The sequence below is a fragment of the Saccopteryx leptura genome, chromosome 3, assembly GCF_036850995.1.
Source record: "Saccopteryx leptura isolate mSacLep1 chromosome 3, mSacLep1_pri_phased_curated, whole genome shotgun sequence".
NCBI lineage: Eukaryota > Metazoa > Chordata > Mammalia > Chiroptera > Emballonuridae > Saccopteryx > Saccopteryx leptura.
The window spans coordinates 321,838,966-321,858,910 of NC_089505.1; the positions used below are offsets into that span (position 1 = coordinate 321,838,966).

The window sequence follows — 19,945 nt, forward strand, 5'->3', positions numbered from 1 at the left end:
CCTGTTCAGAGTGACACTCCTGCTTATCAGCAGGGCTGACAGCCTCTTCGAGACTACTTTTGAGGTGGCTATGAGGATTCTACTTATCAGTGCCAACACCAATTGTCACCGGAGGAAAGACGCAATCGACACATAAGTTAGTTGCAAGAATCACACAGGCAGTTTATTACTCACAAATCCTTTTCACGTGCCTGGGTACAACTTAAGGGGACCCCGTTGGCATGCTCCTCCTGGCTGCCTTTGGTCAGAGTGGCGGAGAGGTAGATAGGCCAAGTCCACATCAACGTTGGAGTCTGGGCAACTACTGCAGCAGGGGGCCCCTCAGCTTTAGTACCTTTTCTGGCCAATGCCTTCTAACAGGGGTCAATCTACAAGATTATCATCTCAAACCACCTTTTTGGGAGTTCCTCGCAGGGAGCCCTTTTTATGTTAATCTACTGAAATGTTACATCATTCCACTTTTAAAATGTTCCTAGGGGAGCCTCCTGTCTATGCAACCCACAGAGTTGTGACATCAAGCCACTTCTTTTCTTTGTTGTTGTTGTTGTATTTTTCTGAAGCTGGAAACCAGGAGAGACAGTCAGACAGACTCCCGCATGCGCCCGACCGGGATCCACCCGGCATGCCCACCAGGGACTACGCTCTGCCCACCAGGGGGTGATGCTCTGCCCCTCTGGGGCATTGCTCTGCCGAGACCAGAGCCACTCTAGCGCCTGGGGCAGAGGCCAAGGAGCCATCCCCAGCGCCCGGGCCATCTTTGCTCCAATGGAGCCTCGTCAAGCCACTTCTTATCTCTATATAACTTCATACACACACTAACCGAGTCCTGCATGAAAGGCAGACTGTTTATCATATCTGTACACACTATATTAATTCCTATCCAGATGGCATAACTTTATTTAATTTTCTTAATTGCTTTTAATATTATATCCTAATTACTTTTATATATCTTCCATATTTTTTATATTTCTATATATTTAATTACTATAACCTTATATTACTGCAACACTCCACATATACTTAATATAAAGCAATAAAGCAGGCTAATGAAATGACCCATTCACAATAATTTACAGTGCACAGGTTTTTTTTTTTTAATACGGAAAATGAGAAGCCAGGAGGGCCTCTGCCAGGACAGGCTGCCTCCAATGTGCAGTGAGCCCAGTCCAGCTGTGGCAGGGATGGCAGCTACCACAGGTCCCTCCCTATAAACTAAATCCCTGCAGCCACAGCTGCGGGCAAGGCATATTTGTGGAAGGCAGGCCCAAAGGCAGCGTTGCTGACCCCCAGCCAAGGAATGCACTGAGGGCACAGAGATCAGGGGAGAAGAGGTATAAAGGGGAATCAGAGGCCCTAAAGTTTGGTCCCAGGGAAAAAGTTCAGTTGGTCCAGTTTTTATGTGTTTGCAGACAGGAATGCATTAGTAAGCACAGAGGAAGGTCCCCATTGGGCACCCCCAGAGGAGACATGCCAGGCCAGGCCAGGCCCTCACCCAGGCAGGGGGGAGCTTGAGAGCTCCAGGGGGCTCTCAGGGAATGTCACTGCTCTATATTAACCATTCAAGTGAGGACAGGAGCAGGGCTGGGGGCAGATCAGAGGATCTGGCGTGGCATCCCATAGCCAGTCATGCCTGCCTGAGATGCCCCTCGGTTGGTGCCCATCTGTAACCCAATCACGTTCTTGTCCTCTTGCAGCTGGTTGTCCGAGAAGTTCCGAGGGTTCTCCTTGGACTTCTTAGGAAACCAGTTGGGATCCCCAGCAAAAAGCCCATCATCCCGGGCTACTGCCAGCCCACCCAGGTTCATCAGCGTCCGCTGCACACAGGCCATGTTCTTTCCTTGCCAGAGGTCTACAGTCTGGAAGATGTCAGTGGTGTTGATGTCATAGCGCTCAGCTGCTTTCAGGAACTGAGAGATCTGCTCCATCTGCTTTGAAGGCCATGGTGGAGGCCTGGATCTTCTTCACTGGGGCCTGCCCCTCAGGGTACAGACCATTAATGAGCTCACACAGCGCCGTGCCATCCTTGAGCCAGTTCTAGAAGTTCTCAGGCCCAGGCTGGGGCCAGCCCACATCCTTGCGGCACTGGGTGGTGATCCACTGGATCAGGATCTGCTCCAGATCTACATCGTACTGTTTCTCAATCTTCTGCTGCACCTCCCGGCTCAGGCCATAGGCAGGTCCCCTGTTGGCCATTTTGAAAGATGGTGGTAGCTATTGGGAGCGTCCGTCGGGCTGGAGATCACGCACTCTAGGCGGGGCCGCAAGGCGAGTACAGTGCACAGTTTATCAGAGATGCCTGCTAACTTTATTTTAATTAGAACAAGTGGACTTAATATCACTTATATGTCGTTAGCATCGACAAACGATTGGAGAGGAGCTCTTTATATTAAAAAAAAAAATCTAGTCATCAGTGGTCTTGAGCATAAACCTTGGTGATTGCACCCTCAGGAGCAGCCCAAACGGTGACTCTGGCAGAAACCACAGGGAGACTGGGGATCTCCGGTGTGCGAACCGGCCCTCCCAGGTCCTCTGCTCCGCCCCCGCTCCCGGGGAGAAGGCCGGGGTGCTTGCCAGGCAGGTCGGGCCGCAGGGGCCCAGCCTGGGGAGGCGGGAAGACCGTGGGCACCTTAGGAGCGAGCCTGGGTCCAGGCCTGGAGGTGAACTCCGCACTTTCCTCTTGGAGAACCGCGGTCTGCAGCCACCGCAGGCCCAGCGCGGCCGCTGCTTTCTACCGTCCAGACCTAGGTGTCGCTCTACGGACCCCACAGGCTGGGACGCCAGCGAGAGACAGAGCTCGGAGAGAACGGCCGAGCGCCGGGAGGGGCCTCCCCGGGCTGCCCAGGGCAGGAGCGGGGGCCAGACCTCGGTGCCCCGGCCCGGGACGGGGCAATCGGTGGGAGCGCGTTGTAGGACCGGACTGAGCCCGAGGTTCGTGCCGGCCCGGAAGGAGCGGGGACTTCTGAGGGTCCGTGCGCCGGGACTCACCCTTGTCCCGGGACAGCCCGCCTTCTCCAGCCGCCTCGGGGCCCCGCGTCCCCGCCCCGCGCCCCCGAGGAGGGCAGGCTAAGTCCCGTCGCTGCTCCGGCCCGACGCCGCGAGGGCACCGGCCTCGGCGGGCGGGCTGGCAGGACCGGGGCGGCCCGTAGCCGTGAGCTCCGCTCCCTCCTTGGCCGCGGACCCTCCACTGTTTGCCTGGAGATCCGCCAGCCTGAGTTCTCAGCTCTGCGCTCCGCCGTGCGGCAGGTTCAGCCCCGAGCTCCTGGGCTCGCGCTGGCCTTGTACCCGCGCGGGACCAGGGCGGCCGTAGGGCCCTAAGGAGAACGGGTCGTGGACAGAGAGCCTAAGCCGAGGCTTTTCCTTCCCGCTGCAGGAGCCCGCCTGACTCTCAGCGCCTCGCGGAGCGCAGGTAAGGCCTGTTCCCAGCCGGTCCTTTGCTCTGAGCTTGGGCTTTAGTAAGGTGACCAATCGTCCTCCTTTAGGGAGGAGAGTCCTTCTTTTGTAAGTTCCGTTGTCCCTCGAAAAGTGTCCTCCTACATGTCCTCCTTTTTGATATTGGAAGCCTAATCTGTAAATGTCCATATTTGACCCATTCGGAGTCTATCCATTGCGTGTGATGTGATGTATTTCTATCTAAATGAGTACTTTTTTCTTACAGTTATTATTAAAAATTAATAGGCATGTGAGCATAATTACAATGTAAAATATTGCAAATGTTTTTATTATGCATTTATCATATTATGGTGTATTATTGCTGCAATGAATAAAATGTTTCTTTTACTTACGATATTGTTTTCTTCAATTTATTTTTGTCCTCCTTTTCATTGTAAAAAAGTTGGTCACTTTAGTTTTAGGGAATTAATGTTAGGATGGAAAAGGCAATCACTTTTGGAAGCCTGTATTAAACACAGTGGGGGTGGGGGGGGCAGGGTTCCTCAGTAGAAAACAGACCACCTTTGCAGGTAGTGGGTTCTTAGGGAATGAGATAAGGAAGAGATGGTTAGATTTACCTTTGTTGAAACTCCATCTTGTAAAAGAACTACAGGTTGTTACGCCCCTTCCAAGGTGTGGGAGACTTTTAAGTATGTTGGTAAGACAGCCCAAATTCCTGGGACTCAATCCCGGCCAGACAGGTGATGTAACTGTCAGTGCTTTCTAACTGGTAAGATCAGTGTGGTCACATGCCTGCAAATGCTTGGGGATGCTCCTTTGCTTCCCTCTTCAAGCTGGAGGACCGCGCAGATTTCAGTAAACTGCCTTTTATTGTTGTTAACCTTGGCCTTTCATAGGCCAATTTAGCAGACCCAAAAAGCTGGCAGCGGCTCCCAAATCAGCCTTAGGTACTCAGGTTCCTGGCTGCTTAAATGTCCAAAGCAGCCTGACTTCTGGTGGCACAGTGGATAAAGCATCGACCTGGAATGCTGAGGTCGCCGGTTCAAAACCCTGCACTTGCCTGGTCAAGGCACATATGGGAGTTGAAGCTTCCTGCTCCTCCTCCCTTTCTCTCTCTCTCTCTCTCTCTCTCTCTCTCTCACTTTCACTCTCCTCTTGAAAATGAATAAATAGAAAAAAATTAAAAAAAAAATGTCCAAAGCGGAGTGAAGGAGAATGAGGAAGGAGAAAAAAACAGCCAGTATAGAGGATCATGAGACACTCCCGACTGCAGAAAAGTCCAGTGAGTCAAGGGACACCACAACATTTCAGGTCACAGAGAGGTCAGAGTCAAAGCAGAAGGAAGGCATTGAGGAAAGAGAAGCTACCCAAACGTGTCTCTGTTTCGAGCCTGTGAAAAGAGAGAACAAGGTGGAGCTGCAGGCTGAGGCTGGGAGCAGAAGGAACCTTTAGGGCCACCAAACTTTCTGAGAGGGCACAGCCCAGGCTCTAAAATGTTTTTGGAAATAGATTTATAATCTTCCAACATGCTTTAGCCATAGCACTTCTGTGCTCAGCTGGGTCTGCTTTCAGAAATGGCCAACGGAGCAACCTTGCCAGAGACAAGGCAGAGTATTGACATCATAGCAGCCAATTCCCATGCTTGGTTTTAGAGAAGTGTGGGGCAAAGAACCATGCTTAAGCTGGAATATAATTGATGAGAACACCAGAATATTTATATAAAGAAATACTTTCAACTTCACTTCTGCTTTGCTTTTCATTATCTTGATTGTGAAATACAGGTGGGTATTTTTGTCAATGGTGGGGTCCAGGGGTGGGAAGTGGGTCTTCAATTTAGTCACATTCCTGCCACCTCCTCACAGTGTTGCCCTGGGCTCACAGGAGCTGCCAGGAGCAGGGGGAGAACTCCTAACTCCCTCTTTATTTTCCAGGATGTAAAGAACTGTTAGGATTCTCCTGTCTTCATTTTCTACTTTTTTGTCTCAGTGAGGTCATACAAGCCAATGTTGTGATTCAGACTCACCTACAGGGAGGTGACAAATGTTCAAATCTCGACCATACTAATAGAATGTCAGACATGACCAGGAGTCAATCTGTAATGAGGACATTGTGAGTTTAAATGTATAACTGCTGACAAACATTGAGGCTCAAGATTTTATTAAAGTTTCAGTTTTATTTCCCTCCATTGCAAATGATTTCATTATAAATTGCATTTTCTGGATGGTGTATTTATAGTGAGTACAAAATGAAGTCTGAAATGTAGTTTGATTTATTTTCTTTTATTTTAAACACAAAGCCTTTAAGTGAGAAAGTATCATGACCTAAGTACACTTCAGTTCATTTGCTCTGGTAGCTGTGGGGAAAATGGGTCATAGAAAGGAGACCAGTTAAGAGGCTGCTGTTCAAATACTGTCACGTGTGGAGGTCTGGACTAGTCCTGTGTTGATGAGAAGAAACAAAAATGCGTGGGTATCAGATTATTTTAGAGGTAGGATTTGGAAAGTTAAGTAATAGATTGGATGTAGTAGTGAGGGAAAGAGAAAATTAAGCATACCTCTTTATATTTGGCCTGAACAAAGGGTAAAGAATGATGCCATTTACTGAGATTGAGGAACATCGAGAGAAAGAGGTCTGGGGTAGAGGAGAAATCAAACATTCAGTGCTGGCTGTGCATTTTTGAGAGGTCTGTAAGGTTTCCTAACAGAGCATTAGAGGGAACAGTTAGCTTTCCTGAAGGTCTAGAGCAGGGGTTCCCAAACTATGGCCTGCGGGCCACATGTGGCCCCTTAAGGCCATTTTTTCAGCCCCCGCTATACTTCCAGAAGGGGCACTTCTTTCATTGGCGCGGCGCTCACGTACAGTACTACTTCCAGTGACACAGAACACACGCGTTATATGACACACCTCCGGTGTGCGGCTGCAGCGCCCCACATCACCGGAAGCAGTGTGAAATAACAGCAGAAGTAGGAAGAAAGGCAGAGCACTATAACCATTACTACACAGTACAATGGCCCCCATACTCCCCCAAATGTACAACAACATAATGGCCCCTATAACCTCCCTTTGTCCAAAAGTCTCCCCCCACATTACTACACACTATGTTTCCCCTATTTTAAGACCCTGTCTTATATTAATTTTACTGCCAAAGGACGGGGGCTGTCTTATTTTTAGTTCCCATTGAAATACTGGTCAGTTTGTTGATTTAAATTTACTTGGTCTTTATTTTAAATATTGTATTTGTTCTTGTTTTGTTTTTTTACTTTAAAAATAAGATATGTGCAGTGTGCATAGGGATTTGTTCATAGTTTTTTTTAATAATCCAGCCCTCCAACGGTCTGAAGGACATTGAACTGGCCCCCTGTGTAAAAAGTTTGGGGACCCCTGGTCTAGAGTCCGAAAAAATGGTCTGGGCTGGAGACACAGGCTTGGAATCAGCTGTATGAACAGCCACAAGTTCATGTGTTTAGTGCTTGTAAGGATATTTTCCGTAAAAATGCAGTAAATTTTTTTGAAGGTTTTTATTTCTTTATTTTTTCCAGAAATATTCCCAAAAGATTTGAACTTAAAAGACAAATTCGTAAAGCATTTCACAGGTAAGCATAAAATTTATCAGTGATTCAATTAAATAAAAAGATTATATGCAAATTACTCTTAGTCACTGGGATGTTAAAATAAATATGGTAGGAGACTGACAGTCTAGTTAGGGAGGTGGACAAATGTATTAACTTGCACTAACTAATGTAAACTAGGTCTTGATAAATAATAAAAGTGTAAACAAAGTTTTAGGGATACACAGTTGGTAAATAATTTTGGAAGGAACTCCCAGTAAAGACTTGTGGTGAACATGTTATTTAATTTGGGCTCTAAATGGTGAATAGGATTTTCCCAGATGAGAGAGGGATTCTGATCCAAAAGAATCCTTTGAGCACATGGTATATTTAGGGGCAGGACATGGTATATTTAGATGGTGTGGATACACTCAGGGCTAATTTTACGTAGGGTGTGTGTGGCCACTGGGCAAAAAAATATGATGGAAAGGCAGGTTGGAATCATATTGTGAAGACTTCTAAATAGTATGGTAAGAAATTTAGACTGCTCCCAGCCAATGGAGCAGAAGAAGCTTTTAACTAGGAGGCAAAGACTTTCATATGCCACATCTTTTTCTTTTCTTTTCTTTCTTTTTTTATTTTGTGGCAGAGACAGAGAAAGTCAGAGAGAGGAACAGATGGGGACAGACAGACAGGAAGGGAGAGAGATGAGAAACATCAATTCTTCATTGAGGCACCTTAGTTGTTCATTGATTGCTTTCTCATATGTGCTTTGACCAGGGGGTTACAGCTGACCAAGTGACCTCTTGTTTGAGCCAGCGACCTTGGGTCCAAACTGGTGAGCTTTGCTCAAACCAGATGAGCCTGTGCTCAAGCTGGTGACCTCGGGATCTCGAACCTGGGTCTTCCGCATCCCAGTCTGATACTCTATCCATTGCGCTACTGCCTGGTCAGGCCATACGCCACATATTAAGCACAGATGAACAACTCTATCATGACACTGTTTTATTCTTCATGTTAACTTTGTGAATCATTAGAAATACCCCAGGTTCTAGCAAATCATGTGTAAACCCACCTTTACTATTTCTGTTGCCTCTCTGTCCCTAATCATCCCAGCTACTTTCATTTTTTTTATTTTTTTTTTTTATATCTCAGGCCTATAAGCTGGGGAAGTATGGTTTCTCTACTTAACCAAAGCCAAGGCCCATATTTGTTAATTGATTTCAGACTAATGGGGGATTAAGCATGGGAAAGTGTTAAGAGTTTCTAGGCAGTCTGGCAGCAGCAGGACTGGGGGCTCTCCTACTTCTCCTGCTCCTAAGAAACAGACTTCAGATGCACGGATGAGTTTTGCTGGGCTCTATCTTGAGTTTGTGGGGATTGATATGGGAAACTTCATGGCCCTGTCTACTTTACAGTAGTCCTCAACACTAATAAGACACAAATTACTATAATTAGAAATGTCCCTGCACTTAAACATAATTCTTATTAAATAAAAATCTGGAGACCAGAAAGAAGAAAAGGGGGATATTTATTTTTTATTCTTTATATCCACTTGATTTGTTCTCTACATATTTCTTTTTCAGTATAGATATTTTCCCCTTAGTTATTCCAAAGAGTTCTCCTGAAACTTGTACCATTATGTGAGATCAACAATATGGGAGGAATTTAGATTATTTTTCACAGATTAGAGCTCACTGCCTCCCACCCAGGCTGGGTGAGGAGAAGAGTTATCTCAGGCAAGTTCTTTTAAGAGCATGGAAAAAGGATGTAAACTGTGGTCTTAAATCTCCATCCATAAAGTGCTAGCAAAGTTGTGGAGAAACATGCCTATGTTTTTATTTATTTTTATTTTTTTATTTATTCATTTTTAGAGAGCTGGGGGGTGGGGGAGAGATAGAGAGAGAAGGATGGGGGAGGAGCAGGAAGCATCAACTCCCATATGTGCCTTGACCAGGCAAGCCCAGGATTTCTTTTTTTTTTTTTTTTTAAATAAATTTTTATTAATGGTAATGGGATGACATTAATAAATCAGGGTACATATATTCAAAGAAAACATGTCTAGGTTACCTTGTCATTAAATTATGTTGCATACCCCTCGCCCAAAGTCAGATTGTCCTTCGCCACCCTCTATCTAGTTCTCTGTGCCCCTCCCCCTCCCCCTAACTCTCCCCCTGTCCTCCCTCCCCCCACCCCTGGTAACCACCACACACTTGTCCATGTCTCTTAGTCTCATTTTTATGTTCCACCAATGTATGGAATCATGTAGTTCTTGTTTTTTTCTGATTTACTTATTTCACTCCTTATAATGTTATCAAGATCCCACCATTTTGCTGTAAATGATCTGATGTCATCATTTCTTATGGCTGAGTAGTATTCCATAGTGTATATGTGCCACATCTTCTTTATCCAGTCTTCTATTGAAGGGCTTTTTGGTTGTTTCCATGTCTTGGCCACTGTGAACAGTGCTGCAATGAACATGGGGCTACATGTGTCTTCACGTATCAATGTTTCTGAGGTTTTGGGGTATATACCCAGTAGAGGGATTGCTGGGTCATAAGGTAGTTCTATTTGCAGTTTTTTGAGGAACCACCATACTTTCCTCCATAATGGTTGTACTACTTTACAGTCCCACCAACAGTGAATGAGGGTTCCTTTTTCTCCACAGCCTCTCCAACATTTGCTATTACCCGTCTTGTTGATAATAGCTAATCTAACAGGGGTGAGGTGGTATCTCATTGTAGTTTTGATTTGCATTTCCCTAATAACTAATGAAGCTGAGCATCTTTTCATATATCTGTTGGCCATTTGTATCTCTTCCTGGGAGAACTGTCTATTCATGTCTTCTTCCCATTTTTTTATTGGATTGTTTGTTTGTTTGTTGTTGAGTTTTATGAGTTCTTTGTAAATTTTGGAAATTAGGCCCTTATCTGAGCTGTTGTTTGAAAATATCATTTCCCATTTAGTTGGCTGTCTGTTTATTTTTATATCAGTTTCTCTTGCTGAGCAAAAACTTTTTATTCTGATGTAGTCCCATTCATTTATCTTTGCCTTCACTTCTCTTGCCATTGGAGTCAAGTTCATAAAATGTTCTTTAAAACCCAGGTCCATGAGTTTAGTACCTATGTCTTCTTCTATGTACTTTATTGTTTCAGGTCTTATATTTAGGTCTTTGATCCATTTTGAATTAATTTTAGTACACGGGGACAGGCTGTAGTCGAGTTTCATTCTTTTGCATGTGGCTTTCCAGTTTTCCCAACACCATTTGTTGAAGAGGCTTTCTTTTCTCCATTGTGTGTTGTTGGCCCCTTTATCAAAGATTATTTGACCATATATATGTGGTTTTATTTCTGGGCTTTCTATTCTGTTCCATTGGTCTGAGTGTCTATTTTTCTGCCAATACCATGCTGTTTTGATTATTGTGGCCCTATAATATAGTTTAAAGTCAGGTATTGTAATGGCCCCAGCTTCATTCTTTTTCCTTAGGATTGTTTTGGCTATTCGGGGTTTTTTATAGTTCCATATAAATCTGATGATTTTTTGTTCCATTTCTTTAAAAAATCTCATAGGGATTTTGATGGGAATTGCATTAAATTTGTATATTGCTTTGGGTAATATGGCCATTTTGATTATATTTATTCTTCCTATCCAAGAACAAGGAATATTTTTCCATCTCATTGTATCTTTTTCGATTTCCCTTAACAATGCTTTGTAATTTTCATTATATAGGTCCTTTACATTCTTTGTTATGTTTATTCCTAGGTATTTTATTTTTTTTGTTGCAATCGTGAAGGGGATTATTTTTTTGAGTTCGTTTTCTAATATTTCATTGTTGGCATAGAGAAAGGCTGTTGACTTCTGTATGTTAATTTTGTATCCTGCGACCTTACTGTATTGGTTTATTGTTTCTAATAATCTTTTTGTGGAGTCCTTCGGGTTTTCAATGTATAAGATCATATCATCAGCAAAAAGTGATACCTTTACTTCTTCTTTTCCAATATGGATGCCTTTTATTTCTTTGTCTTGTCTGATTGCTCTGGCCAGAACTTCTAGCACCACGTTAAATAAGAGTGGAGAGAGTGGACAACCCTGTCTTGTTCCTGATTTAAGGTAGAAAGTCCTCAGTTTTATGCCGTTTAAAATGATGTTGGCTGATGGTTTATCATATATGGCCTTTATCATGTTGAGATATTTTCCTTCTATACCCATTTTGTTGAGAGTCTTAAACATAAAATTGTGTTGTATTTTATCAAAAGCCTTTTCTGCATCTATTGATAAGATCATGTGGTTTTTGTTCTTTGTTTTGTTGATATGGTGTATTACGTTAACTGTTTTGCGTATGTTGAACCATCCTTGAGATTCTGGGATGAATCCCACTTGATCATGATGTATTATTTTTTTAATATGTTGTTGTATTCGGTTTGCCAGTATTTTGTTTAGAATTTTAGCATCTGTATTCATTAGAGATATTGGTCTGTAGTTTTCTTTCTTTGTGCCATCCTCACCAGGTTTTGGTATGAGGGTTATGTTGGCCTCATAAAATGTGTTTGGAAGTATTGCTTCTTCTTCAATTTTTTGGAAGACTTTGAGTAGAATAGGAACCAAGTCTTCTTTGAATGTTTGATAGAATTCACTAGTATAACCGTCTGGGCCTGGACTTTTATTTTTGGGGAGGTTTTTAATAGTTTTTTCTATTTCCTCCCTGCTGATTGGTCTGTTTAGGCTTTCTGCTTCTTCATGACTCAGTCTAGGAAGGTTGTATTGTTCTAGGAATTTATCCATTTCTTCTAGATTGTTGTATTTGGTGGCATATAATTTTTCATAGTATTCTACAATAATTCTTTGTATATCTATGATGTCTGTGGTGATCTCTCCTCTTTCATTTTGGATTTTATTTATTTGAGTCCTGTGCCTTTTTTCCTTGGTGAGTCTTGCCAAGGGTTTGTCAATTTTGTTGATCTTTTCAAAGAACCAGCTCCTTGTTTTATTGATTTTTTCTATAGTTTTTCTGTTCTCTATTTCATTTATTTCTGCTCTGATTTTTATTATCTCCTTTCTTCGGCTGGTTTTGGGTTGTCTTTGTTCTTCTTTTTCTAGTTCCTTAAGGTGTGAAGTTAAGTGGTTTACTTCGGCTCTCTCTTGTTTGTTCATATAGGCCTGAAGTGATATGAACTTTCCTCTTATTACTGCTTTTGCTGCATCCCAGAGATTCTGATATGTCGTATTTTCATTTTCATTTGTCTGTATGTATCTTTTGATCTCTGCGCTTATTTCTTCTTTGACCCATTCATTTTTTAGAAGTATGTTGTTTAGTTTCCACATTTTTGTGGGTTTTTCCCCCTCTTTTTTGCAGTTGAATTCTAGTTTCAAGGCTTTATGATCAGAAAATATGCTTGGTACAATTTCAATTTTTCTAAATTTGCTGATATTGTCTTTGTGGCCCAACATATGGTCAATTCTTGAGAATGTTCCATGTACACTAGAGAAAAATGTATACTCTGTCGCTTTGGGATGAAGTGTCCTGTAGATGTCTATCATATCCAGGTGTTCTAGTATTTCGTTTAAGGCCACTATATCTTTATTGATTCTCTGTTTGGATGACCGATCTAGAGCCGTCAGTGGAGTATTGAGGTCTCCAAGTATGATTATATTTTTGTTAGTTTTTGTTTTAAGGTCAATAAGTAGCTGTCTTATATATTTTGGTGCTCCTTGGTTTGGTGCATATATATTAAGGATTGTTATGTCTTCTTGATTCAGTGTCCCCTTAATCATTATGAAGTGACCATTTTTGTCTCTGAGTACTTTTTCTGTCTTGTAGTCAGCCTTATCAGATATGAGTATTGCTACACCTGCTTTTTTTTGGGTGTTGTTTGCTTGGAGTATTGTTTTCCAGCCTTTCACTTTGAATTTGTTTTTATCCTTGTTGCTTAGATGTGTTTCTTGTAGGCAGCATATAGTTGGATTTTCTTTTTTAATCCATTCTGCTACTCTGTGTCTTTTTATTGGTAAGTTTAATCCATTTACATTTAGTGTAATTATTGACACTTGTGGGTTCCCTACTGCCATTTTATAAATTGCTTTCTGTTAGTTTTGTATCTAGTTTGATTCTTCTCTTTTGTTTTTCTATCATTTGTTTCTGTTTGTTTGTGTTCCATACTTTTTTCCTCTGTTGCTACCTTTTTTAAGTCATGTGTTTTTGTGGTGTTTTTTTCTAGGGTGGTTACCATTAAGTAATGAAAAGGGTACCTACCATATTCATTGTAGTACCCTATCTTATAAGTATTTCTGCACTTCATCGTCCTTTGCTACTGTTAATCTCCATTCTCTCCCCCCTTTTTTTTTCCTTTGTTGTCACAGTTTAAGTTTGGTTTTATTGTGTTCTTGGTGGAGCTGTTACTTGTGGTGTTGTTTTCTTTTGTTCTTTGAATCTGGTTGGAAAACCCCCTTTAGTATTTCCTGGAGTGGGGGCTTTCTCGTGATAAATTCTCTCATCTTTTCTGTATTTGTGAATGTTTTTATATCTCCTTCATACTTGAAGGATAGCTTTGATGGGTATAGTATTCTTGGCTAAAAGTTCCTCTCTTTCAGGGCTTTAAATATTGGGGTCCACTCTCTTCTAGCTTGTAGAGTTTCTGCTGAGAAATCTGATGATAATCTAATGGGCCTTCCTTTATATGTTGTACTCTTCTTTTCCCTGGCTGCCTTGAGAATTTTTTCTTTGTCATTGGTTTGTGTCATCTTTATTATGATGTGCCTTGGAGTGGGTTTGTTGGGGTTAAGAAAACTCGGTGTTCTGTTTGCTTCTTGAATTTGAGGCTTTAGTTCTTTCCACAGGCTTGGGAAGTTCTTGTCTATTATTTGTTTGAGTATATTCTCCATTCCATTTTCTTTCTCTTCTCCATCTGATATACCTATTATTCTTATGTTATTCTTTCTGATGGAGTCAGATAATTCCTGTAGGGCTTTCTCGTTTTTTATTATTTTTGAGTCTCTTTCTTCTTCTCTCTGTTGTGCCTCAAGTTGTTTGTCTTCTATTTCACTAATCCTATCTTCAATCTGGGTTGTTCTGCTAGCTAAGCTTGTTACCTCATTTTTCAGCTCGTGAATTGAGTTTTTCATTTCTGTTTGATTTGTTTTTATAGTTTCAATTTCCTTGGTAATATATTCTTTGTGTTCATTGAGTTGTTTTCTGATCTCCCTATATTGCCTTTCTGTGTTTTCTTGTATATCTCTGAGTATTTTTAAGATTTCTATTTTAAATTCTCTGTCATTTAGCTCCAAGGCTTCCAATATGTTAAGTCTTTTCTCCATAGATTTTTCCACATCTATTTGTTACCTCTCTTTCTTTTGTATCCATAATATTTGATTTCCTCTTTCTTATTGGCATCTGAGGGTGGTTTTGTTGATAGCACTAATTAGAATTAATAAAGAGTAAAAAGTAAAAAACAAACAAACAAAAAAAAAACCAAAGGGTAAAACACCCCACAAAAAAAAGCAGTAATAATTTATTATTTCCCCCTTTTTTTTTCTTTCTTCTCCTTCCCTCCTCTCCCCTCCTCAGGCAAATATCATGCCTATAATGGAGGGCCTGGTTTGCGGTGAAGAGTTCAAGGGGCAAAAAAAAAAAGGGGAGTAGGGACCTACTAAATGCAAAAAAAAAGAAAAAAAAAAGGAAGAAAATCTTAGACAAGCATAAGTTGATCTGCCTGTGGGTGATGGTCAACTAAGAGATATAATGAGAGGGATAAGAGGGAACCAGAAAAAAGGACAAAAAAAGGAATAATAAAGAAGAAAAAAATAAAAATAATAAGTAAAAATCTGTTGTATTAAGTGGAGTGAAGACCAAATACAATGGAGACCTTGGGTTGGGAGGACCCAAAATGCCACAAAAATAAACTAACAAGAAAAAAACAAAAACAAAAGCGAAAAAGAAAAATAAAGCCAAAAAAAGCCTTGAGTCCCAAATTAACTAATTTGTTCGTGATTGAGGATTAAATGGGAGAAAAGTAAAATGAGAAAAGAAAAAACGAATAGAAAGGAAAGAATAAGAAAAAGAGAAAAACGAAGGAAGAAATAAAAAAGGAAGAGAAAAAAACAAAATAAAGCAAAAAAAACCAAAAAACAAAAAACAAAAGAGGAGAGAGTGAGAGTTAAGTGTCCTGGAGTATAACCCCAAAGGAGGGTGAGGATGAAGAAGAGAAATAAAATGTAACACTTATGGGTAGTGTAGTTCAAGAAAAGGGAAGCATAAGATGGGCAGAGAATAGAAGGACCGAGGTGGAGGAAATAAAGGCAATAGGATAGAAGAAACAAACAACAACAACAACAACAAAAAAAAAAAATTAGTGGAACAAGTTGTAAAGTCTGTGGATTTTTCTTGATTTTGAGATGTTAACTTCTTCCTTTTTCTTTTCTCTCCCTCTTCCTGGTCGGTGACTCTGTACCCCAGGCTCTGCCCCTGTGTCACATTTAGGTAGGGATTTGCAGTTGATGGGATTCTATGGCAATGTCATATAATTGGCTTTAGTCTTGCTGGTAGTCAAGGCTTGTTGGCGTTTGCAGGGTCCAACGATGAGAGAGTTTGCTTTCGTGGATTCTCTCTCCTAGTCCCCCCTTCCTGAATTAGCAGCCTGGTGATCCAGCTATAAGGCTGCCACTGCTTCTGCCTGGGGAGTAAGAGGCTCAAAGAGCTGGGAAATCCCCACTCTATCCCCACTCAGTGCAAGGCATTGGGAAGGGCTCTGGCAGTCAGGGCCTCCAGTGTAATCAGGCAGGGGTGGGAGTCAATTGTTGTCAAGGTGACTGTTCAGCGCCTAGCATTCAGTTGGACCTCTCAACCCAGGCTTTCCACACTTTGTAGCCTGTTTTGGCTGGTAAGAAGAGGCACTAGTCTCTGCTTGCGACTAGTGTGGTATAGATCTTATTATCTGCCAAGTCCTTCTTGTTAGCGTTTATCCCTGAATATGGAAAGCCCAGGATTTCAAACAGGTAACCTCAGTGTTCCAGGTTGATGTTTTATCCACTGCGCCACCCCAGGTCAGGCAAACATGCCTATGTTTATCATAAGCATTCTTTTTCTGTTCAATAGGGCCAGTCACATTTTTAGCAGAATGTAGCAAGCATTTCCACTGACTCTAGTACAATACCAGAAATTGCTCAATAATAAATGCATGTAATTTTAAACTCCTACTGTCTGCAGGTAGGAAATAATAGACCAAATATTGTATGAGATGCTATTTATAACATTGACAGCACTTAAATTAAGGTATCCTACTGCCTACTATAAGGAATAAAACACATTCTAATTGGGATTATATCCAAATCTGAAAATAGCCAGATTTCTGTAAGGATTAAAATGTTTCTCAGGGTTTAAATATTTGATCATTTTTCAAATTCTTTGGCATAAATAAGGTGCTCTTTCACATAAATATAAAAAAGTGACCATGAAATATTAGTCAAAATTTTGTATTGAATTATTTTGAAGTAAATACTTTTATATCACATCATTTATAGAATGAGTATTAGATTTTTCTGAATAATAGTAGTATACATTGTAAAGGTTGATCTAATGAATTCTTTTGGACACCTAATTTACTAAAGTTTGTATTCCAAACATAATATTTAAATGCTATCATTTAAACTACACAAATCATTATTATATGTGGTAACTCACCCAGTGGCTGTTTTAAATTCCTTTCTAAAACTCAACTTCCCTTTTAAAGAAAATGAATTTTAAGCATTTTGTATCTTTTCTATGAGATTGGTATCTTGAGAATTGTTTGTGTTCAGGTTTTGAGTCAGAGTTTTTATAATTTTTTTCAAAAACAACTTTTGTTTAATGACTGGGAAAAATTAATCATATTGGAATCAAGGCAAAATGACCAAGTGGTAACAAGCACCATGGAGAAAGTGCAAGCTTTGGAATTGAACTGTTTACTATCAATAGCTATGAGAGTCTTAACATTATGAGACTGTTTTCACATATCTAAAGTGAGAGTAACAATACCTGATTGTGTTCTTAGCAGAATTAATGAGAAAATCAGGTTAAATACTTGATATATTAGGTGCTTATTAGATTATCAATATCATTATTGTACATGACTTTCATATTTGTAGTCACTTGTACCTTTAAATGTTTTTTCCTAAATTACAAAAGATGTACTGGGTTGTTAACAAGATTAGCAGTGTGTCCCCTGTGCTCGCAAACCTAGAAAACTTATCCAGTGAGTATGCATTTATTTATTTTTCTTATTCTGTTAAATAACCTGGTTTTCTTAAGAGGTTTTGAACAATTAAAAAATCAGGGAGCTGATTTTAGCTGCACCTAGTGAACTTAATCTAGATTTTTCACTAGTATTAAAGCAGAGACTGGCTTATTAAATTAATTAAAAATGTCCTCAATAGTAATTAAGTAATATAAACAACTTCATGGCACTCTTAATAATTCTGACTGATTTTTAAAAACCTTTCAACATTTGGTATTATTTTATTATTGTACAGGAATCATATGCATATAGAAATTAAATGAACAAAATTATTTAAAGGTCTACCTATTCGGGAGGTAGAAGAAGGTAAAGCAGAGATAAATCATGATGGAAGGAGATTTGACTTGATGTGGTGAACACACAATACAATATACAGATGATGTATTATAGAATTGTATACCTGAAACCTATATAATTTTATTAACCAATGTCACCCCAGTAAATTCAATAAAAAGTTAAAAAATAAAATAAAGGTCTACCTTTTCTTAACTGGCTAAAAGATATATTAAAATAGAAGCAGGTCCTAAAACTTTGGTTTACACTTTATGTATAGTTAAGAATAGCAAAGTTGGCCGGGTGCTGAGGATGGCTCCATGGCCTTGCCTCAGGTGCTGAAATGGCTCTGGTTGCAATGGAGCAATGCCCCAGAGGGGCAGAGAATTGCCCCCTGGTGGGCATGCCAGGTGCATGCAGGAGTCTGCCTCTCTGCTTCCTGCTTCTCACTTCAGAAAAATACGAATAAAACAAAACAAAATAACTGGAAGCCACTGAAACTTAGATATGGAAACTCAAATGCCTATAGGGCCAGCTGACTAATACATAATGATTTGAATGGACCACAGGGACAGTGAATGGTGTTCACTAATCTGAAAAGGTGGGGTCAGGTGTCAGCTCTGACATATAAAACCATGTTAGAATACAGGCTCCCTTTTGACTTTCTAAGAAAGCTGACATCTGAACTTTTATGTGAAACATCTTAATTTCTAAATGTATTTAATTTTAAGTAAAAAATTAATACGTTGTGCTATCTAAATAAAAATTTTGAGTTCTATTTGTCTCATACATTGCTATTATTTATATCTGTTGGAATTTTTAAAATTATTGAATTTATTGGGGTAATATTGATTAATAAAATTATGTAGGCTTCAAGTACAATTCTAATACATCATCTGTATATTGTATTGTGTGATTACCATTCAAAATCAAGTCTCTTCATAACCATTTCTCTCCTTCCCCTTTTACTCTCTTGTAACCATCATTCTGTTGTCTATGTCTCCAAGTCTATTTTTTTTTTTGTTTAATCCCTTCACATTTTTTCCTCAGCTCCCAAATCTCCTTCCCTCTTGTCCCAATAGAGCCCAAGCTCTATGTTGATCAGGTGTCTTCATGCAGTGGAACATTCCTGCTTAATGGCAGGGCTGGCAGCCTCTTCGAGACTACTCTTGAGGCGGCTATAAGGATTTTTCTTATTGGTACCAAGATGAGTCGCCACCGGAGGAAAGACACGACCAACACACAAGTTAGTTGCAAGAATCACACAAGCAATTTATTACTTACAGATCCTATGGCGTGCCTAGGTACAGCTTAATGGGGCCCTGTCAGTGTCCTCCTCTGGCTGTCCTTGGTCAGAGCGGCACGGAGATGTCTACGTACAACGTTGGAGTCTGGATGACTGATTGCAGCTGGGGCCCCCTCAGTTTAAATACCCTTTCTGGCATACACCTTCTAACAGGTGTTAATCTATAAAATTATCACATCAAGCCACTTTTAGAGAGTTCCTCACTGGGAGCTCTTTCTATCTACATATCATTTCACACATGCACTAGCTGGGCCCTACACAGAGTGCATGGTCTTGCCTGTCACATCTCTACACACTAGATTAGCTCTTGCCCAGAAGGCATAGCCTTATTCACTTGCCTTAATGACTTTTAATATTATATCCTACTTATTTCTATATATTTTTCTATATTTCTGTATATTTATTTATTATAACATTATATTACTGTTACACCTCTGACAGCTGTCATTCTGTGTTCTATATCTATGAATCTTTACTACTTTGTTTTATTTTTGTTTGTTTGTTTGTTTGGTTCATTAAATTCCACATATAAGTGAAATCATGATAGAAGTTTTAATTTGGGAGTTTCTTCAGTTTGATCTTTCTATCCTCTGAAGGACTTTATATCCCTCTTCTTTCTGGTCTTTATGGAGATATAATGATGTCTTTCAGAGTTTTACTTTGGCTTTGGCCTCTCAACTCCTTAATACCCTGTTTCTGGAAATTTCTACTGGGCTCCATGCTGTGTAGCTCCAGGCAAGATGAACCAGATGTCTACATCCCTCACAATACCCTGAGATACCCCTTGACCTTGATCAAGCATAACAGTCATTAGCCTCTTCAACCTGTGCCAGTAATAAATAGGGAGGTGAATAAAGGGGGGGAGAGGGATGATGGGGAGAGGGGGAGAATAAAAAGAGGAGGAGGAGGGGGAAGAGGGGAAGGAGAAAAGAGAAGAGGAGGGAAGAATATGAGGCATCGAAACTTTATCTGCCTGTGTGCATTAGGTCAGAATGTTGCACATCTTAGGAGCTTGCTATAAAAAATATATTCAAGTGAGTGGGTGGTAAGTGCCAAGTGATATCACCTTTGCAAACTTTTTAGTTGATAGAGCAGCTACTTATTCAGACTTGTGGATTGTGAAGTAGCAGCAGTTATGACAACCAATAATGGCTCTGATGAAT

General features: G+C 40.6%; 1 long non-coding RNA gene and 1 pseudogene across 2 annotated transcripts in view; one reads left to right on the plus strand and one right to left on the minus strand.

The window, feature by feature from the left end:
• Positions 1-1,203: 1,203 nt before the first annotated feature.
• Positions 1,204-2,265, minus strand: LOC136398027 (transgelin-2 pseudogene; annotated as a pseudogene).
• Positions 2,266-2,644: 379 nt separating this feature from the next.
• Positions 2,645-19,945, plus strand: part of LOC136401212 (uncharacterized) — a 30,606-nt gene continuing 13,305 nt past the window's right edge. The window contains exons 1-2 of one of the 2 annotated variants that reach the window (XR_010750487.1): positions 2,645-3,406; positions 6,930-6,983. This is a non-coding gene — a long non-coding RNA (uncharacterized lncRNA). The remainder of the gene's footprint in view (positions 3,407-6,929; positions 6,984-19,945) is intronic. The other variant, XR_010750488.1, reaches the window with a different exon arrangement.